Genomic DNA, 22,102 nt, shown 5'->3' with positions numbered 1-22,102 from the left:
ACGCCACAACTAAATACCAGACCCAAATATGATCTAAATTTCCTTTGTTTACTTTCTATTATTTTCTAAATATGCACTTAGTGAATGTGTAATGATAATCCTATACATCTACATGCCATAAAAAAAAATCTAAAAAAAGAATATTTTTACTTAATATGCAGCTCAAACCAAATCAAAACTACCAATGGCGAGATTTGAAATTAATTGAATAACATTGTTTTCATTGGTTTACCTTTAAAATAAATATAATCAATCTAAATAAGGCTTAAGAGTAAACATGCATTTATGGTTTTGCGCATATTGTCTCATATTTAAAATGTGTGCAATATTTGTGCAAATTATAGACATGGACACGCGCGCACACACACATGCACACACACTCTGCCCTTTTTATTATTCTCCCAGTTTCATTTACCGCAGACTGGCCTACAGTTACTGGGCCTTAATTCTTCTACTTGGCAGGGAGGTGCAGGCTTCCTCTGTGACAGAGAACCCCATGCCAGGCTCTTTTCAGCCCAGTGTGTAACACTGCTTGAGTTTGCCGGGCCTCCGTGAGCGCCTCTTCCTGTTCCACAATGCGCCGTGGCGAACCGCGGCTCAGATTAGCTCCCAGCGCAGCCTGGTGCCCCTCCGAGTAAAGCCTTTATTTACCTAGTGCCAGAATCCGCCAGCCAGTCAGAAGCAGCTTGCATGCGCTGGAATAGACTTCATCTCTCTGCTGTGTGCTTACGTGAAATGTATTTAATACATATACTGTTTCAGCATTGCTGGATAAATAGTTTCATTTGAGCATTTTCGATTATTTCTTAAGAACGATTTTGCCCTGCCCTTGTTTGAGCCAGCCACAACATGCGGGCTTCCTCTCCTGACCTTCTTTTCCACAAGCACTGGCTCTGTTGCACCTTGCACCACCGTTGAGAGTGGAAAGTGACTCAAATGATAAACATCCACTTTTTCCTTTCGATTTTGTGCCGTTCAGTTGGGGGGAGGTTAACTGGAGTTTACAGAAGACAAACAGGGCGCGCGTCCATTTTAACCTTTGGTGCGGCAGTTTTACACTTTTATTCTTAGCCCCTCGTTCCAGGGTGTCTGTGTCTTTACGGAAGCTCTCAGTTGCCAGGCCTGAAGACCGGACTGAACTGCATCCCCCTGCCCCCACCCCCAGCCCATGCCGAAAGTGTTTCGGCACTCTTGTCCCACTAATGTCACTGTCGCCAGCTGCAAGGGAGGCTCTGCTTTCAAGCTGTATGATTGACAGGACAGCAGATCCTCCCTCGATTTAACCCCTCGTCTGCGGCTGCCTCTCTCCTGGACACTATATGTCCCTGCTTTTTTTTTTTTTTTGTATTGTTGCAAATTTCAAGACTTCTACCCTCCAAACCAGGATATTACACCCTGCGTGACAGGACACATTAATCTAGCTTCAGGAACTCAAAACAGCATTTGGATCGGCACTTGTGCGCTGCAGCTGCAACCTTACACTAGGAAAGAGGCTTTTTTCCCCCTCTTATGATGAATACATATATTGTCAGGCACTAATGATTTATTTTCTCCTCACTTATTTTGCATCTGAAGATGATAAAAAAAAAAAAAATCACTGCAATGGGTGTGAAGTGTCGGACATGAGGAGGGAGAGGGGCTGAGTTTTCTCTTTGAACGCGTTTATGGAAACCAACATTTGGCTCACCATTCGGGCTCCGCTTTGGCCCCGCTTCCACCCGGAGGCTCAGTTCAGGTCATGTTCTCCGAGCGAAGTGTTCCGTATTTGTCATTCTTACTCATCCACAGAGTTCCAGCATTAGTCATGTTTAGAGTCCGAGCTGTCTCATATGACTTTCATTACTTGTGCCGTTATGGTAAAAAGATGTTGCAGAGAGTGAGGTCTGCTTACACCAAGGAGGTGGCGTCTTTACATCCCAAAACCCACGGCGAGTGTGTCCTTATATTGTGTTCATTCCCTCATTCATGTGTCAGGATGTATTCTCACAACATTACAAATAGCCCAGAGATCGTATTTTAATACATAAACGGCAGCCCGGTGACGGGATTGAGGGACAAAAGACTTTCACTTCAGCTTGAGCAATTAAACATATCTTGGCGCATATCCTAGTTGTGTTGGCGCCTTCGGAGCCACGGATGTGGAAAACTCTACTGGTCGGACACATTTAATGGAAACGTCTTTATATTGTTGTCATTTTGAGTAATAGGATCAATAGAGAGTGTGCTTCGGCAACCTCCTAGCATGGCGGGAGAGTGACCGTGACAGTGTCAGGTTTTAGACGAACCGTTGCATGGGGCCCCCCAGACTTGGCCCTTTTTCAGAGCAGTGTGTGTCTGTGTGTGTGTCCGACTGTGTCGTAGAGGGAGGATGGGAGAAAAAGCGCCGTGTGCAAAGTATAAGGAATCGGCGGTAAACAGATTATTTGATTATAATAGAGCCTCCGAATCAATCTTTGGAAAAATGGGAATCATTCCTTGTACGCACGGACCGATCTTCTGACCTGCTTTTCCACAATTCTCACAGCGTTCCATTTCAATATACTGTCGGTCTGACTGTTGAACAACTCGACACACTGCTGGCAGCCCAAGCCGCTTCACATGTAATTATCCAGTTTAGTGAATAAAAGAAGACACAATACACATAATGCTGTGTGTACGATTAAATTCAATTAAATTTAGAAACAAAGGTCAAGTTTTAGTTTTACAAATAGAAAAACCCGCTGTAGCAGAAAGTGATTATTGGATTACCTTTATTTCCTAATTTCACTGTACAGTAGTTTCTAATTGTTTGTATAATTAAGGTTAATGAATAAATGCTATGCTATGCACATCTTATGCTGTTAAGAAGCACCAATCTGCAGTCTTATTTTTCCTACTCAATTACCAAATGGTGTCTTTAACGGCAATCTATTTACTAGTATTGCATTAATAATAGACTGGGCTAACTGTGTTCTTTTATATTGCTGCATTTATTTCATTATTATGGATTTTTAAAACAGTAGCAAAATGTTTGCTTTGTTGTCTCCGCGTGTGAATTTGCGTGACTAGTCCTGTCCTTCTCTGTCCGAGCGCCAGGCCCGAAATGTGTCTGTCCTGTAAAAACATACGTAGAGCCGCGCATGAGGGGCAGCTTGGCTTGTCCTCTTTCTGGTCCGAGGGGCAGCACCCGAGGTGGGGACGGCCGATGAGTAGAAAGCAGAGTCGAGCGTCTTTTCTGGGCCGTTTCCCAGCAGCTCCATTCTAACCAGGCTCCCTCTCTCCTTGTTCTCCCGGTCCGGTGGAGCAGAGCGTGACGAGACAGCCCGGTATTTTGGAATGGCGCTCTGCATCCAGAAAATTGCACCGTAACACCGCTCTTCTGTTTTTTGTTTTTGTTTTTTTGTCCCCAAAATTTAAATTCAGGGAAAAAAATCAAAAGGTAAATATCGGGCAAATGATATACAGACTAAATATAATAATTCAAACAAACAGAAATCATAGATATTATTTCTTCATTTCTCCATCTTAATGGCAATAAATGTCCGTCATTGGATTTAGGACGATGCCAAGTGCAGATATAAGGTAAGAAGAAAAGCTTGGAATAAAGCTGATGCAGAATGCCACACTGAAAACAAAGAGAGAGGGAGGGCAGATATTCAGGCTAGTGGCGCTGCTTGGCAGCATTTGGCACCCGAAGCTGCTGCTCCGTTTAGAAGATGCCAGCTTTTCAAACCGACACACAGTCCCTGCCAACTTCTCTCCTTCTGATTCTTTCTCTCGCTCACTCTCTTGCTTGCGTTCCCTCTCATTTCATCACTTCTCCCTGCCATTGCCTTGTTTATGTTTCACACCTTTTCCCCTCTCTGGAATCCCCCGTGCCCCTTACGTTCTCTCCTATGGATGTTTCACACCTAGGGGGTTGCAAGAAATTTGAGCGACTGGACGTTGGAACAAATACCTTAGTCAGTTTTTGTGTGAGGAGAGCTTTTTTTAAAAGAAAAAAACTAAAATTACTACTAGTAACCAGGCATATTTCTTATTTTCCTTCGCTTTTTTTACTATCCAAACACACTGCAATGGTGCTACTATATATTTAGGTGTCAAACAAAATGGAGGTTAAAGCATTGATTCTCATGTATGTGTGTGTATATATATATATATATATATATATATATATATATATATATATATATATATATATATATATATATATATATATATATATACATATATATATATATGCATATGCATATACATATACACGTTTCCCCTCGTATGAGTACAACAGGACAGGTGCCTAATGGACTTATTACTGCAGTATCAATCATTTGTGGGCCAGAGACTTTGGATCCGTGCATGACGTGAACAAGGTGGCCGTGAGTGATGGGCGAAAGCGCTAAATGCTGGGTTTGGGGGAGGATGGAATTACTCAATAATGATCAGAAAATTAGAGCCATTATTAAGGGAGAGTAAACAGGCCTCTCTAAGTGTGAAAGGGCCCCATTCAGCTGGACCAGGAGCAGGACTCCTTTCTTCTTTTCATGGATCCACCCAAGGCCTCGAGAGCCCGGCTTTTGTTTGCTGAAATAACAGAGTGAATATATGGGGTTGCATGGGTGGGGGTTCTCTTCCCAGTGTGAATCACCGTATAGAATAAAGCCTCACACTGTAAAGTATACCCCATACATAAAAGTCCTTGTTGGAGTTATCCATTCACAAAGCACTGCGTGACTGCCCTTGTAAAAGTTTTAATCAGACTTGACTACTTACGTTTCGTGATGCATTTAATGAGTCCAGAAAAAATTCCGAAAGCACGTCCTGCTCAGTTCTACATGCAGAGTCGATGGTGGGCGGAAACCAGGCGCTAATGGTTCAACTTCTGTTTGTCAGTGTGAATGTTCAAATTAATAAATAAGGGCGCTGCGTTTCTGAGCAGCTGAACAGCAAATGTGTCACTCAGACAGTGACTAAGAAAGTGCAAAAGGATTTAAACTCTGAGAAAGTAGTTGGACAGTATACTGTAAGTTTCTTTCAAACAATAATATCACAGTGCTTCACTGTTTATTACACTCGGCCTGTGCAGTAAATCAATAATTTCGTATTCATGATTGGGTCTCATTTGTCCCACCCTTCGCAGTTCAATTCTCCAACATATTTTTGCATCTTTTGTATTTCCGCGATGACAATTAAATCCAGGCAGCGGATCTCGGCTCCTGATCAAAAACAAACAAAAAAAAATACACTGACAGATTCACTCACTTCTCTCTGTTTCATCAGGTTGGCCAGCTCCATTTCACAGTCGCAATTTTGGAGGGCAGCGTGCTTATTATACCGTTAACTGTCAGCGCACCACTCTCATCTATGATTTCACACTCACTGGAAATCTTATTGGCAGGTTCTTTGCATACATCTCATAAAACATTGAAGACAGCATCCCTCCATCGAAACAATATGGCACACCATAGAAGGAAAGAAGTTGATGAATCGTTTTGTTTGAATCTGTTAATCAGAGTGACACTATGCAGTCCATAAATAGTTTTATATGGTAATTTTGCACTGATCTATAGAAGGCTTACTGTTGCAGTAAAAATCTGGAAGCTAGCAAATGAATAGAGCTACAGTGGCCGCCAGAGCTATTTTTTTGCGCATTTTTTGTTCTTATTTTTTTGACCGTGCTTTCCAGGATTGTCAGCTATTGACCTGATTGGACTGTTTCCTTGGCATGGTGGCCTACAGTGTGAGCACTGAGCTCTAGACAACAACACAGATCCTTTTCACTCTGTAGAGGGCTTTCCCACTCTCTTGCAAATATCACATAGCTTACATATGCAGCTGAATAAAAGTACCTGGACACAAAGAATACTGTAGATTCAGTCTAGCTGCTGTGTAAAGATTGCTGTCAATATTATGTTCTGATACCCACTTAAAAGATACAAATAATTATTTTTCTTTGAAAATAAAATTACAGATAAGCCCGGTATTCAAATCCAAATATGTAAAATGATGCCCTTGTAAAAATCAAGCTGTCGTTTTCATTTATTTATTAAATGTATGGTATTCACAAGCTGAACTAAATGTATTAGGTCCCTTATTATTTTATTGGCTGAAGCACATTTAAAAAAATATTTTTTGTTCTTATGAATTGATATTGTTATGCTTTCCTTAGTGCAGTGAACCGCAGATCACAAAGTGCTTGTTTGCACTTGTTTGAAATTTGAATTAATACTTACCGGTAAATAAAATCAAATAGTGCTCATGAGATAACAAAGGACTCTGTTGTAAACTGTCATTAGTCAAGTTAAGTCTCATTTATTTTTATAGGCCTTAATCGCAAAAGATTCTCAAAGGGTTTCACATGCCCACAGTTGACAAATATTAATGATGTCGCCCCGATCATAACCCCACAGGAGGGCAAGGAATAACTCCAAAAAAACCATCTGCGGAAAAATGAGAAACCTTGAGGGCCTCAGATCGCGAATTCCCCCCTCCAGGATGACCAGGGTGCCATGGAGGCCGAGTGGGCAACATTCAACACAATATGGTGCTATACAATGTTGGTTAGAATAATGTAAGATATGCATTGCAGCACCTTCCGATAGAGAGAAGAAGTGGCAGTCAAACACGGCAACGTGTAGTTCAGCTAAATGCAAGAGTATACAAATGAGTCTTGAATCGGGTTTTAAACATTTCCACTGAGGTAGCGGCTCTAATTTCCATGGGTATGACATATCAAAGCACTGGAGCCTGAATAGAAAGCGCTCTAGAACCTGCGGACCTCTTTTCGACTCTCGGGATCACTGAAAGACCGGCGTGTTCTGAACGAAGGTTTTGGGATAGAACATACAGTACCGCTTAATCAACGATATAGGAAGGTGCGAAGTCATGTAGTATTTTATAAGTAAGTAGCAAAACCTTGAAATCACATCTCAAGTGGAATGGTAGCCAATTTAAATTGGCTAGCATCAGGGTAATATGATCGACCTTTCTCGTCCTTGCCAGGAGTCTAGCTGCAGCATTTTGTACTAACTGCAGACTTTTAATACGAGACATGGGTAGACCAGAGAGCAATATGTTACAAGAGTCGTGGAAACCCCATTCATGTAAAATAGGTCACTTTGTGACCTGTAAAATTACAGAAAGCTGATCTTTCTGCCCTGATCCCTGATCAGCTGAAAATCATCATGATCGGACCCGATTTCCGATCACGTGATCGGATCAAGAAATCCCTAAGTGTGGTGTTTACCATGTTTGCTTTTTGTTGAAGGATGTACACGCAAAAATGCAAAAACAATATATTAATGCAGTAACTACAACAGACAATTAATAATAATACAGGATCTATATTACCCACATGAAGAGGGTTGTAAGAATGTTGTAAGATGAGAAAGTGATCGATATTTCCTTAAATATCTGAATAAATTCTTAAATTATGGTTTTGGGTGTGTTTATTAACCTGACCCTGTGACCGCAAAACTATATCATCCATCACTGGTTGTATTTTTACAGAATTTATAGAAGTGTTGCCAAAGCTTCACTGAGATAGGCACATTAATGGGCCAGACCACCCCAAAACAAAGCCACTGGTTATGAATCATAAAAGGCAGTCTCGTAGAGCCCAAAGATATTAAAATAATAGAACTACAAGAGGTTGCATAACTCTCCTAAGGCCAAAGTAAAGCATGGAGTTTTTGTTATGTTCAAAGATTCAGCACAGGCATATGCAAGGCCTTCTTGGGCACATATATTACACCCCTCCACCGTTTTTGTTGGAAATTGCATCGTATTGCAGACAGGAATAGAAAAAAAAGGCAATCGTTTTTTCATAACTTTCTTGGCATGGGAGATAATGAAAAAAACCATCCAACCTCTGAAACAATTTTGTCTGTTATTTTTATAATTGTTTTTAATTAGGTAATTTATACAGTATCAAATTGTAAATGGAATGTGAGATGCATTTTGAAACAGAAATTTGGGTCCAGAAGCAACGCTTGTAAACTAGTTCGGGTATGTAAGTGAGTCTCTCATGCCGAACTGGTGAGCTGTAACACACTAATGATTTTTATTTTATTACTTATGACTTGTTTTCAGTTTGTTTATTTCAAGACAAAACCATTTTTTTAGTTGATGTCAAGCACACAAAATTGATGAATAACTAAGCATAACGTTTGTTCATCAACAAAACATTACAAAGTACGAGCCTCTCCCGTGATGAAGAGTTAAGAATTATCATCTGCATTTCCCAGTCGCCCGCTTTCAAGTCCCAAAGAGATTCGGTGTTACGAGCTGAGGTCAGAGCTTTAACACCAGACATTAACTACAGTATAAATACTCAACTGACGTATTAATCTAGCCATTGCATGTGAGTTTTAGTTGAATTAGCATTCATAGACATGGGCCTGGATCCTCCCCACTTTCATTTCTTTAACGCAATCTGCTTTTCCTCTTAAAAGATTAAGCCTAACTCCCCAGCGGCCCACTGTAAGTCCGCTAGAGTCCAGCGTGTGAAGTATGTTTTTTTTAGGTGTTGCGCATGTAGAAGAGTGTGTGTGCCGCCATGCATAAACTCATGTGTGCCATAGTAGCTGGCCGAGCAACAACAAACACTTTGCATTAGAGCGTGTGATGGTTCTCTCTGGACCGCCCCTCTCTCACCCGGCACCTGAACCCACTTTGCACCTGATGCCTACACATAAGATCCGTGTGTATACATAAAGAGAAAATACCGCATTTGCAAACATCTACAGTACATGCACTCGTATAACCCATCTGGAACCTCGCGGGTCATGAATGAAGTGTGAATTAGGACCTCATTAGCAACGTGGAACAAAAGAAAAAAATATATAATCAAAATCCTTTTTAGAAATTATCTGTTCAATGTTTATAATTAAGGAGAAAGTGAATATCTTTGTTTTTTGCTGTGGTACCTTTTGACTCTCCTTAATTACATCAGCAGCATTGGCACTGAAGTACTTCTGTTTGCCGTTTAAGTGCGACCATCTGATTGGTTTCTTATAAACATCCCTACTTGAGCTTCTATTATTTTGCTTGTTGTCCTTCATGCAAGACTCTACTCCAGCAAACATGCAAAGCAAACACACATCGATGCACGCGTAACATTGCAACAGAAGAGTGAAGGTACTGCATTTAGTACGACGGATACAGTGATCTTGAATATGCCATAACAAGTGAGGGAAACAATTTAAGAGCAGCCAAGGAGGGGATAAGAAGGAGAGAAAGAAAATATAGGGGCTTTCTGCTTTTTACCTGAAAACAGTGATTGTTTCAGCAAAAACATGATTTTAGAATTAAAATAGTAATTGTGTAGCATGTAGCATGTGATCACGTTATGGCAGGTAGCAAAAGATGGTAATTAAATAGCCTCCAACGTATAGCTACACAATCACAAAAGTTACGGTTAGCTCCTGGAACAACATTAAAGCTTTCATTTGTGACTCATCTGAAAGTGAAAAATTAGTCTTTCTTTTGTTTGTTTATCAGTTTGTATGTTAGTTAGCAGCCGACTTTCTGGTCTCTGGTCTACGACAGTCAAATAAAATTAAACTCTCAGTCTTCATTTGTACACTCAAACAAAATAGTTGAAACCCTTCTGATAAATAAATGAAAACTAAAATGGTCACGGAAATAACTGAAACTTATTTTTTTTTTTCAAATCATTAGAAAAAGAAGGATGAGGATGGTAATGATGATGAATTTGACATTTTGTTGCACGACCTTTTGAGGCAGTGAATGCAGTCAGAGGATTTCTGTAAATCAGTCCTGTCGACGTGTATTTTCGGCCCACTACTTGTGAGCAAACTGCTGCAGCTGTTTCAGGTTTTAGGGGTGCCTTCTTCGTACTCCGTGTTTCAGCTCCTTCCAGAAATTTTCAATAGGATTCAGATTAGGGCTCCTCAGAGTAGTCCGATGTTTGGTTCATAGCCTGTTAAGGACCTATGACCTGCAGTTGCAAAATTTTCTGACACTGGGCAGCACTTTTGTTCCAGGATGCATTGATAGTCGTGATATTCCATTGTATACTGCACATATTCCAAGCAGCATCAAACCATAACCAAGTTTCATGGATGTTTCACAGTAGGTACATTGGGCCCTTCTTTGTACGCTCCATTTCTATGTCTATGAACAGAAAGGCTGATATGATTTGCCAAAATGCTCCAGTTTTGTCTCATATCCAAAGAACATTCTCTCAGAAACTTTGTTGCTTTTCAGTGATCAATTTTGGCAAATTTCGGTCTCATCAGTTTCAAGTTTCATTGACCATTGCATTTTATTCTATCTGTAATAGAAGTGCACCAACAATTTTGACAAAGTGTGTATATGGTTTTGCACCATAATTGATGGTTCTAGCTCAGCATTATACACCTCTCCACACATTTTGACAACCAGTTCTGTAGTTTTGGGGCAAACTGACAAACTAACAAAGCAACAAATAACAATGAAACCAAAATGGGCTTAGTAAACCATTGTTGATGTGGGACAGTAATTGATACGTCTTTCTTGCGGCTTTCTCATCAGTGAACAGACAACTTAAATAGCAGCTCATACGTACATCATAGCACCAAGTGTACGTTGGTGGAAAGGGGATACATGCCTCCCTCTTGCCATGTGGGTGAAAAAAATTCTGGAGATCACAATGAATTATAGCAAGCTGGCCCTCATTGTGCGGGAAGATTTTTATCAGTGGTTTTGGCTCAAAGAGCGGTAAGGTCCCCCAAATGTTTTCTCCAGACTTTGCTTTTTGTTTTTGTTTCTGTCTTTTCTCTCTATTTAGTTCTGACTGTAAAGCAAATCCAAACAAGATCGTATTCTCAGCAAAGGCATCAGGGATGGAGTCCTTTTCCTCTCTGCCTTGGTCTTAAGTGGTTTTCCTTCAGCCTGACCTAAACAAACTTGATAATGTGATTACTACGAAGCCAATGTTTCATGCTTTGAAAAATTCCCTCCATCTTCTGATAGAGTGAGAGATTGTTTTAGGCCGTACATTCTAACTACACAATCCTGGCAGTTGGGCAGGCAGGGAAATCCTTCTGTTAAGAACCACGATTATCCCAGCAATCTAAAGATGGCTTCCTCTGAGAGCTTCTGTTTCTGTCTTTCCAGCAGACCCGAGTATGAATACTATTGTATATATAACTTCCCTCCATAATTATTAGTACACCTGGTTAACACGTGTTCTTTAGCTTTGAATAAATTGTTTTTTTTTGTAAATAATTTTGTACCAAAATTAAAAAAAAAATAATAATAATCCAAAATCATCCTTTTATTCAAGACCATTTATTCAGTGGGGTGAAAACACACATTAAGAAGTAATTAATTTACAACAAATCACATGTACCACAATTATTAGAACACTTGATTTTAGTACTATGTACAACAACCCCCTTTTGCCAACACAATAACACTTCTGAATGAAGAATGGCAGGGGATCCCCAAATCCAGGTGTGAAAAACCTGGCGCATCACTCCCAAGAAGACTCATGGATATACTAACTCAAAAGGCTGCTTCTACTCAATAATGAGCACAGAGTTAGAATACTTGACCATATGATATTTCAGTTTTTCTTTTTTCGTAGATATGCAAAACATTTTACATTTCATTTTTTTCTGTCAAGATAGGGTGCTGAGTGTACATTAACTCATTCACTACCATTTATTTTCAGACCCTCTATTACCCTAATGTTTGAAAAAATTTGAAAAAAATAAAAATAAATTCCTGGGATTGAATGGTTGGACTGTGAAAAGACATGTAAATTCGTCAATGGCAGTTAATGAGAAATAAAATGAACTTTTTTTATTCTGGCAAATGGCTGCAATGACACAGTAAGTGAAAAAATTCAAGGAATTTTAGTACTTTCCGTACCCACTGTAAAGTTGTTTATGAAATAAAGCTCTCTTACATTGTTTTTTCTTTCATCTGATTGTACTCTCAATAGATCTGTCCAGGCTAAATCTCTTCACAGAAAAAGCCTCAGGAATAGAGCCTCTTTTGTGGTTTGGCATTTCTTTTTTTCCTTTTCCTATAAGGTGTTTGTGAAAAGATCAAGGTTGCTCTTGTAGATGTTCATACCTCTGTCAACCTTTTGTTTGCAGAATGTCCCAATTGGCATCTTTCAATGACAGCAGTATTTTTGTAGCTGTATCTGACACACTTGAGCTGAGCATCCAGCTGCAGGGAAAGTACACATCTCGATTTTAGTATTTCAATAGTTCCTTAATAGTTTTCTCCCAACAGACATAGAGTTACTGATCCAAACCCAAACTGATGTTTGCCTTTGAGCGTTTATGGAAAAACAGTTCATGTGATTGCAGTTTTGTACAAGAAAGCATATTTAGCATTTTAGAGAAGCTGTAACATACTTTTCTTATAAGCTATTAAAAGTGTCTAATTTGTGAGAGTTTTGTTTGGTCTGGCTTTGCTGGTAGCTTAAACGGGAAGTCAACCCAAACATATTTTTTTCCATAATATGTTCTATGAAGGCCCACTAATTGAAATATTGCATTCGGATGAATATTGCGTTTGTGGAATATATGTTAAGCAGCAAAATGCACCCACTTTTTGCCATCTCCTGGGGCGTCCATTTTGTCACTTCTGTCAACTGAAGATGACATCGAAGTCGCTCAGGGCTCAGATAACGACCAATCACGGCTCACCTGTTTACTGAAGCTGAGCCATGATTGGTCGTTATCTGAGCCCTGATCAACTTTGATTTCATCTTCAGTCGACAGAAGTGACAAAATGGCCGCCCCCCTGAGCTAGCTAAAAACGGGTGGATTTCTCATATTCCACAAAGGCAATATTAATGAGAATGCTGTGTTTAGACTTGTGGGCCTGCATAGAACATATTGTGGAAAAAAATATGTTTGGGTTGACTTCCCCTTCAAACGTAAAGATAAATACATTGGAAGAAATGTAAGCCAGTTCCAATGTTGGATGGCTTGTGGCACAAGGATCCACGTCATGACGCACATGAGGTTACGCATCAGTGATTTCTGTTGCACCCGCTATGTGCACCCCTGATTATGACCCCCTTTAAAGGTCGAATACATTTGTTAACCACTCTTTAACTAGGATTCATTGATGTGCGACCATAAAAGAAAATGCCCAAAAGCTGCACACCAAACCGAACCGAGCCAACTGTACTTCTCGGGTAAAAGTCTGCATACATCCATTGCCTGTTGAATGTTGCTTTGTCATATTGAAAATACGATACAATACAATACAACTTTATTTATATAGCGTAGTTCATAACAGCTACAGCTTTAACAAAGCACTTTACATTACAGCAACAAAATAGTAACAATATAACAAGTGAACGCAATAAATTAAAACACAAAATACTTTATACAATAGACACCGGAAAAGAGCAGAAAACAGTCAGTCTCACGTCAGATCAAAAGCCAAGGAATAGAAATGTGTCTTCAAACGGGTTTTAAAAATGAACAGAGAGGGTGCTTGCCTAACATTTAATGGAAGGTCATTCCAAAGGGAAGGACCAGAAAAGGCTTGATCCCCTGTCAGACACCACTTAGTCCTCGGCACCTCGAGCAGCGCCTGGTTCGCAGACCTGAGGCTCCGGGAAGGTGCGTAGGAGTGGATGAGCTCGGAAAGGTACACCGGGGCCAGGCCATTTAAAGACTTGTAAACAAATAAAAGCATCTTAAAATGAACCCTAAAATGCACTGGGAGCCAGCGAAGGGAGGCCAGAATTGGTGTTATGTGCTCCATCCGCCGAGCTCCAGTTAGTAGGCGGGCAGCAGAATTTTGGACCAACTGGAGATGTTTGAGGGAGGACTGGCTGACTCCGAAATAAAGTGCATTGCGATAATCTAGCCGAGATGTAACAAAGGCATGGATGACTGTTTCCAAGTGCAAGTAAGTATGGAAAATGTCTTTTACATGTGTCCATGCAGAGCATAATAGTCTACTTTTAACTTGGCCAGTGAAAACTCTGACAGAACAGCGCAAACACTCACACACGCCACCATTCAGACCAGCATGTGTTCTGTAAGCCTGTTATTAAGAAGAAGCCTTGATGTGGCTAGTGGGTGGCACAGCGTTGTTTTACAACGACTTTCACTCTCGATGACTACAATGGTCCCTTCTTCGCTCCTTCTTTATTCTTACTCATCTGGACCCTGCCTGGATTCTGTCCTTTCTCTCAATTCCGTCTCATACAAAGACCCTTTTTCATACTATTATATTTTTCTATTTTCAAGGACCTGTTGGATGTGTCCTAAATGTGTGCTTATTTTGATAAGGTCTGGACGCTGCTCTTTTCTCCATTTTGCTCCTCCACCCCTGCGCCGGCCAAATTACTGTTTTCCATTGAGGATTTACAACATCATAATATGCAGTTGGTTGTAATTCATGATACTTTTGGGGGACACCGAATACACATGATTGACTGAAGAATATGTATTAAATTAAAAATGCTCTTGGAAATGTGTGAGCTTCCATTTAAGGGCTGCATTGTTTGATAATTTAAGAACCCAAGTTTAGAAAGTGTGCAGAGGGAGATAAATACTGCAACAGTCCATGCGCACACGTGTTGTAATTAAAAAGTCTTTGGGTTCTTTGGCCTTGCGGCGCTGTTGGATAAATGAGGGAAGCGAGTCAACTCCAGGCAGCAACAGGTAAATCCTGTTTAGATCAGGCCCAAGGCTGTGCTCTTTTCTTATTTTGTGTATGAACAGCCCTCCCTCTCTTACCTAAATCAACCCGCCATCTCCTCCTAATCTCGTGCAAGCACCCACCACATGCCGATGTCTTGGGGTACAGTGCCAGATTCCCTCTATATTTTTTAACTTACTGCACACATAAACTATTCACTGCTTTGCTTTCTTCCCTCTGCTATCTTGCAGTGCAGCCCGTAAGGTCAATTAAGTTGACGAATGTGACGCAGAAGGGCAAGGTGACACTGACACTGTTATGCCAACATAAAGTGACACACTTTGGCCTTATAGTCAATGAACTATTCTCCAGCGCTAGCTTGAATGTTCTATTTGGTTAAGGTACTGAAATTCAACACGTCATTGCAGACATAGAGGATTGTTGCTATTTTCGCTGGACCAGGAAGTTTAATTTTATTTAATAAACCCTATCTATTGGTTTGTTTGTTAGCGTATACAGTAATTATATTTTTGCTGGAAATCGTATTGGCACATAGTCAGGAGCAAAAAGTATCATTCTACTCCTCCTTATTTTTCCGCTTATTCCGCTTGGAGCACTCCAGGAAGTGTGGAATTTGAATCACAGTGCTTTCATAATCTCACAAGGCAGCGACAGATAATTGAGACGGCGGCATTTCTCGCGAGACTTCATCTTAATGAGCATCTAAAGGATTTATACATTCCTCCAGTGTTTTGGCTTTTATGTGTTTTTTGTGAGTACACATACAGTATCGTCACATTCGAGTGGAAACCACCTATGTCCAAATTGGTTGATTTAACCCTTGTCTTGTGTTGGGTTCAGATTGACCCCAGAATTGACTTGAAAAACAGGTCGTTTTCAACCCCAACACAAGACGAGGGTTCATATTTTTTCATTAATTGATACTATTGGTCAGTCCCCTTGTGAGTCTGTTATTTTTACAAATTCTTGAACAATCTAAGCCTTTGATAAAATGTTTTTTTTGGACAACGCAATGTTAAACGAGGAGTTTGCAGTTTTCAACTGCTAGCAAAAATTGAATGTAGCCTAGCTTTACTGTACCCCATTGCCCACGTGTCTCTTCCAAAGCCATCACGTGATCTGTGATTGCTGTGGCCGACTATTGATCATCCACCTGTGGAGGTCTGCTTCCAGTTCCTTATAAACCGCACTTCAATCTTCCACATGGACTCCAACGAGTCCATTTCTGCTTCCGCAATGTCAAAGACTGTGCATCTATCGCATGCTTATTTTAAAGGGAATGAGAGGAGCCGCTCCCATTGGCCCAGGAAACTAGTCATCTGTGTTCACGCCCACAACGGCACACAACGGCGCACAATAGGAAGTATAATATGGGGCAAGAGAGGGATGGTTTTTCAGAACATACTTTTAATAATATAATAATAATATATATTTAATATATATGACAAAACGTTTTTTTTTTTGTTTTTTTTGTTTTGAAAACTGCAAACTTCCCCTTTAATGGCTCAACAAACATACTGTTTTTTGTTTTGTTTTTTGTTTTGTTTTTTGTTTTGTTTTTTGTTTTGTTTTTTGTTTTGTTTTTTGTTTTGTTTTTTGTTTTGTTTCCTGAAAAGTGAATGATTTGGGGATGTGAGGACTCTGATGGTATTATTGTTTGGTTGTAATGTTAGCAGTAGTTAACTTATATTTACACTCATTTTTTTGTCGATAGAGGTTTTGCGAGGTGTGTCAGAAAGGTTTCAGGACTGCGGCCAATCTCAATTTCAAAGCCAATCTGCAAGCTACGATTTTTCCCCTTCCTTGTAGTCCAGTCGATCAAGCAGCACCGTTTGCTTCATTCAGTGCCTACTTTATCATGACAACGCGCCAGTTAGCTAGTAGGGGAAAACTTGTAGTTTGTGGTTTGGATTTGAAATGTATCTTTTGTGACACCAGTCCTGGAACTTTTTTGACACACCTCGTATGATGGTGACAGTTTTACTCTGGAACAGATCATCGTAATTATAAGTCAACTTTATGGGAGATTATGTTACAAATGAGAACAGTGTGTAATATTACCATTGTCACAGATTGGATTTATTTTCAACTTTGGAGGTTCCGCTGTTCTTAGTATACTGTCAAAGGCTTATTATATTACCCTGTATATCAGACTGACCGATGTTTACGATGCTCCAGCTGCAGTGTGTCTTTGTTCTTTTTTTCCAATACATTTATTTCGAGACCAAAAGACCAATAGTATTGCAGTGTTCTCCCGCCATCCATCTGTTCTCCTGGTGTGAGTATAACTTACAGTAGCGTGGAGGGTCTCCTGAGGTCAGAGAACAAAAATCACAAGGACATGTGGAATGCTGAAAATTGGCCAGTACAAACAGGCAGGCCTGGCTCTCCATCTGTGCAGAGCTCAGGAACCACCAACGAGCCCACCGCCATCCAATAGTAGGCAAATTGATTTTATATGTGACTTTCAGCCACTAAAGGGCAGATAAACAACATTCCAAGGCATTATAACAGCTAACAATGGGTAAAAAACACAACAACCATTCCAGTCATATGAAAAAGTAGGAATGCGTCATGTCGTTTGATGAATCATGTCTGGCAAAGTCAGTCACTTGCCATCTTTTTCAGAATTAAGTTCTTCTAAAGGTTGGCATTAAGTTGTGCCAGCTAGTGTTTGCAGCTGCATAGTATGAGGAGTTGCTGCTTGTGAGGCTAACTGTGACCTCATGATTGTTGTCTTAGTCATGCGAGTGCAACTGATTTATGTGTCGTGCTTTTGGTGATGAGTGGCCTGACGATATGACAAATAGCAATGTCACGTTTTTAGTCTTAGTTGTGGTGTGCCTATTGTATATAATCAAATTATTATCAGGCTTACCAACCGAGGGGCAATTTACGAGGCTCGGTTTCTCTCCTTGGCACACGTCCATAACAATGGAAAGCATTTGGGTCCAGCAGGGATCCAAATCCGCAAAAAAACGAAGGGAGCAGTTAGGGTTTCACCTACGAGCTGCAGAAGAGAAAAATGGGGGGATGTGAGGGCAAAACGAGAAAACAAACATAGTGGGATTGTTGAATTATGGGTAAAGACAGCTGAAGCTGACCAGGTTTGGCCTCCATAGTGCAGTGGGGGGCTTATTAAAAAACAAAAAGTCCATGAGTCAGTCTCAAGGCTGTCAACTTTCTTACCCAAGAAATTGTACAAAAACACATGCCGTTCGATATAAAGTAGAACACCTTTAAAAACATAAAACTCCAGGGTTCAATATGGTCATGCAAATGTTCCACGTATCCTCAGTGTTATTGCCAAAAATGGAGGAGGCGGAGAACTGTGGTAAGACTGAAGGGAGCAAAGAGTGAACGAAAGGAGAGATCTCTCCTCACATTTGCTATCAATTTAGGGCACAGAAAATAAGCACCAGGTTTCACTGGAACCGTGTGGAACACCAGGAATGTTTTTCTGTATAAAATTTTAGGGGGGAGGCGCGGGGGGGAAGAGGGGTTTGGAGGAGAGCGGGAGAAAAGAGTCCTCTATGGTGGGGGAAATAATGACAAAAATTGAGACAAGGCAAAGTTTAAAAAAAAAAAAAAATAGCGGGTGAGGTGTGGTTTAGTAATAATAGCACCTTGGGTCCAGATGTGAAGCCGTCAAGCTGGTGATGTGAAAGTGAGGCAGTTTTGGGGGACACGGGGACCCAGTCGACTTGGAAGGACAGAAACCGGGAGTAGATGCTCGCAGAGGTTCACTCTGAAGGTTAAGTTTGGTGTAGAAACGACACATTCGTGTTAAATGAGCATCGATCACGCCCTTCTTTTTTGCAGCTCAAACCTGCGGGTCCGTTTGTGTCTGTGATGTTGCTGGAGTGACCGGAGACTCCCTCAGGGCTCTGCTCGGCGCAGCGGATGAGGAAGCTTCTCTTTTGAGAGAGGAATCAATACTTGAGCTGCGACATTCCTTATTTCCCCTGCATTTAGAGCGCTGCAGATGCGTGCTGAAGCTTTTCTCTTTTACCACACTAAAAGTCGAGCAAAATCTGTCATCCGCCAGTGTTGGATAAACAAATGTTTTTTTTAGAGGCAAATAAATATGCAGTCAGTGAGCAGTTTGTATACATGAGGTCGAGGGACGCGGCAGAGTCGGACTCCGGCAACAGACTCGAATTGAGCGGGTTGACCCTGGAGCAAATCCGCTTCACCCAACTCATCTCGGCAACAAAGTGCTCCTCTTGTGCTGATAGAACCAGTCAAAAAGGACTTAGAAACAAGGAAAGAGTTTAAAGAGCGAGCAGGCGAGAGTGGAGAAGGGGGGCAGGAGACAGACCAGATGTGTCTTTTGTTTAGATTTGAACGGAGCGGAAAGGAGGGGTGTAGGAGTTAGGAGGCAAAAGAGAGAGGAAAACCAAGTGGGAGTGCGATTTTTTTTTTTTGGGGGGGGGGGGGGGGGGGGGTTGTACTGTAATGAAACCAAGCATTCATAGCTGAGCGCCTGAATGCGGGGAGAGTGGCTTTGCCATACAGTGTGTTATTACCTACCAGTGAAACCACATTCATTACACTAATTGCTACAATGGTTTTCCCGGCTGGGGGCTGAGAGGCTGAATTTGGAATATTTGTTAGGCTCGTTGACTCCAAAATTCACGACGTCTGCTCCATTCTTTTATTGACAAAGACACTGATCAGCTAGGGGCTTAGTTTGACCTCTCGGTCACCAGCAGGTCAACATGGGCAGGCAGCACACGCTTAACACAGCATTCCTTTACAATCTCATGCAGAGGCCATTATATGTATAAAATGAGAGAAATGGTAGGAATTTCCTGTATTTTGCCGCATGCGATAGTCGCGCTCTCAGCAGCTTGTGTCAATATTTCACTCCGTATGCATGCGTCCAATGTATGCATAGTTCTCTGAGCAGGCGAACGCGATGACAGTTTGAACATGTGCGATGGCGAACCCACACACGGACACTATCACAGCTCAATCTGCTGAGTGCTGGGCTCAAATCAAATCATTCCCCCCAAAACGGGGAATATTGCCAGTTGTGATCTGCAATATGGCCAGCAGTTGTTTGTAAAACATTAGCACCACATTGCTGAATTCTTAAGTGTTCCTTCACGGGAAATGAAGGACTGAGTGACTTAAGGTCTTCATTGCGAACCCCCTGACCACATAATCGCCTCCCGCATCTTATATGATTGACTTATTTTGGTTTGCACACATTTATCGTATCACCACCCAATGTGTGCGTGCCACTGCCCTTGAAAGCTAGCTGAAAATAATATGGTCCGCATTTCCAGGATATGTTCTATGCAGGCCCACTTGTTGAAATACGGCATTCTGATTAAGGTTGCGTTTGTGCAATATAAGTTAAGCAGCAAAATGCACCCACTTTTAGGCATCCCAGGGGGCAAATGACATTGAAGTTGCTCAGGGCTCATAAAACGACCAATCACGGCCCACCTGTTTTCTGAAGCTGAACCAAAAAGATTTACTGGTAATGTAGGACCCGTTACTCTTTTAAAGTAGGAAGTCAACCCAAACATATTTTTTTCAAGAATATGTTGCCAGCAGGCCCACTAGTTGAAACACGGAATTCTGATTCATTTTGAGTTTGTGGAATATAAGTTAAGCAGCAAAATGCACTCGTTTTTAGCCATATCTGGGGGCGGCCATTTTGTTTTACGTCAACTGAAAATGACATCACAACTGCTCACAACGACCAATCACGGCTGACCTGTTTTCTTAATCTGAACCGTGATTGGTGATTGTGAGCAGTTGTCGAATTGAAAATCGATTTAAGATCGATTTAAACTGCTTAAAATATGCATCGATGTGAAAAAACAAAAGAAAGATTCTCGGGTTGATACAACATAAACACAGATGTTCAAAGTAAAGTTTTGATCACAAAATGATTTGTAATGATAACAGTCAAATCTATTGTACATTTATTTATTTTCATGTTTAGTTCTGGCACTAACAAAACACTGATAAGATGAAAATGTAGTTAAACAGTGACAATTATTCATTCATTTTCAAGTTTTTTATGTTGGGTTGAAAAAAGTTACTGTTTGTAAAGAGGATAAAATGCAGATGACATGTTATAGTGATCAAATGAGTCATTCAATTTGTAAAAAAAGAAAATTAAAAAATCAAATCGAAATCTGAAACTGAAAATCAAAAATCGAATCGAATCAGGGCTTGAGTGAATGTTTGCATCCCAATTGGATTCTGTTTTTCTTGAACAGCTTTTATCACACATTACACCTCCACATGTACATATACGATATCATCAACACACAGAGCATGTACGGTAACTTACACTGTGGTCCTCGACACCCATTGTAGTTTTTAGCTAGGAATTAGCTTTATTATCACTTTGTATTGTTGGACACACTTGAGAAGTGATCATCTGCCCGCCACAACCGCCCCCCGGAGTTATAATTATTATAGCGGCATCCCAAGACAGTAACGCAATCTTCCCCTTTACAGCATTTGCTACCTTGTTTCTGCCCCGCCGGCCAGAAGAAACCTAGGAAGACTCTGGTCTGGCTAGGTTAGCCTGTTTAGACAGCCAAAATAAATGCGAAACCCTCCCTCCAACCTCAGTCTTGGAAGTGTGCGCTAGTGCGGTAGGAGACGAATGTTTGAAGGGAATTCCTGTATGTGGACCGGAGCACTCATGCAACACTTACTGTGCATTATGTTAAACTGTGTATTTACACAGGGTGAATGGGTGCTTCATCATGATGATTGATCACAGATTCCCGTCAACTGTCAGGTGGATTTTATGCCGGTTAGTAATAGGGGGGCGGCAGTGACAAGAAGTGGAGAGAAATCAACTGCTTTGAGATGATGTTGGCCCGGCATCAGCACTCTGGCTCTGCTTTGTCACTAAAAGTTGACAGCTCACGGATGATATCGCGTTTCCTCATACTGGCGTGTCCCCCCCGCCCCCCCACGTCTCAACTTCCCAGCGCCCCGCCCGCTCCGGGGCAGGAAGGGGGGAGGAGAGGAACATGCTTGAGGTTGCGGGTCCGAGTGTTTCTGTTACAGTGTGTGATGTCTAAGTGTCGATGTGTGGAAATAGTTGCCACAGTGTGGCGAGAATCCCCCTCCAAGAGTAGGAGAAGCAGAAAAGAAAAGAGTAATTATGCCGATTAAAGTAGCGCCTGGCAGGAATTAACCCTGTAAATCCCCATAAATTGCCAGTGAATTATTTGTGAGTCATTACAAACTTTGTTTTGGACCCAATAAAAGTTTGAGGCAAAATAACTTTGGTCAGAATTGTCATAATTTGATGCAAAATAATCATCGGCAGAGGTTTTCATGCTGCCGCGAGTAGATTTTTATCACAGTGATGACAGCTGAGCTGCTTCCTCACTGTTTCCTTTCCTCGTCTCGCTGTGGCACAGGGGGGCTCCCATGCTGGGTGCATTTGAAGTGGCTTGAGGGAGGCCCTGGAGCGTGCCAAAAGGTC

At 41.1% G+C, this 22,102-nt stretch overlaps 1 protein-coding gene across 17 annotated transcripts in view; it reads left to right on the top strand.

Moving 5' to 3' along the window:
* The window catches only part of nfixb (nuclear factor I/Xb), a 139,874-nt gene that overhangs the window by 47,245 nt on the left and 70,527 nt on the right, over positions 1 to 22,102 (top strand). The window lies entirely within an intron of this gene.

The sequence above is a fragment of the Filicampus tigris genome, chromosome 16, assembly GCF_054856515.1.
Source record: "Filicampus tigris isolate MCC_2025a chromosome 16, RoL_Ftig_1.0, whole genome shotgun sequence".
Classification (NCBI taxonomy): domain Eukaryota; kingdom Metazoa; phylum Chordata; class Actinopteri; order Syngnathiformes; family Syngnathidae; genus Filicampus; species Filicampus tigris.
Note: the sequence above shows the minus strand (reverse complement) of the source record. Positions and strands in the feature narration are given on the sequence as shown.